Raw genomic sequence first — 2,071 nt, 5'->3', positions numbered from 1 at the left:
TGTCTCCGTCTTCAGGAGTGATTGGTCCAGTGATTGAGACTAGCTCTTTCTAAGGGGCCCAACTGAGTAGGTTTATCCTTCCCTATCCACCTGAAGACGGAGACAGATCCAGTCTCCGAAACGTCGTAGTTCTTTGTCTTTTACATACCAGACGATGGGTGAAGTCCAGAATAAGCCAAAAGAAGTAAAGTAACTTAATGATAATGTGACGTTACCGAATAGCTTAAAAAGAGATGTCATCCGTTGCTAGGATGTGGCACAGTGAACACGCTCTTATATCTTCAAACAAGCGAGGAATTTCCGAGGAACGAATAAACAGGCAACAATAGGGAAACCGTTGGAGACGGCGTTTTTTGTGTGCGGTCCGATCCGCGGCTGTATAATGACGACCAGAAAAAAGAGAATTAAATTCATAGTTATGAGACGGTAGGCAACCTGCAATGACGTCAGCACGAGAGCTGGGCATCGTAACCGACAGACGCTTGTTCAAGACAGTAGTTTCAATGTTTGGAGCAGTGATTGTAGGATCGGTAGATCCGCGAGGCTGTTAACAGTTACCTGCACTTTAGAGTTATATGACAGCTATAAACCCAGTTACTAACCCAAACTCCCTTTCCAGTCATTAACACATGACAATATAAAATACAGAAATAAATTGAACACTGACAATTTGTATTCATTCTTTCCGTGATCAATCCTTGAAATATTATTATTTTTGTAAGATTTGAGGCTTTCACGGCGGTGACTGCAGACTGCAGTCTGCTTTTACCGGTTCTTACGGTCTCTTCGCTTGCAGATTTCTTATATTTTTTCGTCTACCCTGAAGATGGAAGCGATACGTTCCTCCGAAACGTCGGTTAACACCACATATACACGGTGCCAAATCCCAGAAGACTGCTTTCTTCATTATTATTTTTCATTATTCTTAGTGGGGTAGAACTAAGTCCCTTGTACTGCAGCCACTTCTGGCCTATTGTACCAGCCTCAGATGATAAGTGAGGGTGATTGTGGAGCAATTTGTGGAATGAAGATTGGCAAGGGAAACCGAAGTACTTGGATAAAACCTGCCCCAGCGCCACTTTGTCCACCACAAAGCCCACTTAACCAGACCTGGGCTCGAACCCGGGCCGTCGCGGTGGGAAAACAGCGACTAAACGCTTGAGCTATGGCGCGGCCTTTGACAGTTATATTTATATCTTCATTCTGGTTCTGAGGTTCTTACGACGGCAAGTATGAAGATTATTGTCTTCTAGAATGTGATTCAATTTAGTCTGGCAAATCTTCACTGATATTTCGGTGCCTGCACAAAGTACATCTCAGCAGGCAGTAATTCTTGTGACTCTAAATTACCATAAACAGAAGTCGGAAGTCTTACAAACATAACTCATCACCACACTTCTGCAACAATGAATGAAAGGAAGAGCTGTAGCAACTACAGGCGCAAGAATAACAAGTTCCCAACAATTCTGAATTTAACAAAGCTTCAGCCGCAACAAAGACTAGAATTTTCAGACTTGAAGCTCATGAATATTTGTGTGTGTGTGTCACAAAATTTATTTAAAAAAGACAAGTCATATGGGACACGCGGTAACGTAGTTGGTTGAAGCACTATGCTACAAGCCGGTGGGTCGCGGGTTCGATTTCCGATGAGGTTATTGGATTTTTCCAATTGAATTAATCTTTCCAACCGTAGTACGGCACAGGGGTCGACTCAGCGTCTAACAGAAATGAGTACCAGGAATCTTCCTGGGGGTTAAGCGCGGCTCGTTCGTAAAGCTGACAACCTCACCGCCATCTGTGAGCTATAAAACGCGGAAGCCTTGACGTCTCACTACCCTAATGGCCTTCACGGCCTGTAACATATATAGCTTTGCCTAAGTTTATTATATTTTATAGACAAATCACATATATTTTATTGTGTAATGAGAGGTTTTAACCAAGTTGAGTGAAGTAGAGGTAACGCTCTAACTATGAAATCGGGAGGTTCAGTTTCTGAATCTCGTTCGGGACATCAGATGTCCTGTATGAGATATTTCGTCGGTTTCCTCGGCCTCTATAAGCAAATGCCGGG

This window comes from Cryptotermes secundus, unplaced genomic scaffold (genome assembly GCF_002891405.2).
Source record: "Cryptotermes secundus unplaced genomic scaffold, Csec_1.0 scaffold597, whole genome shotgun sequence".
NCBI lineage: Eukaryota > Metazoa > Arthropoda > Insecta > Blattodea > Kalotermitidae > Cryptotermes > Cryptotermes secundus.
Note: the sequence above shows the minus strand (reverse complement) of the source record.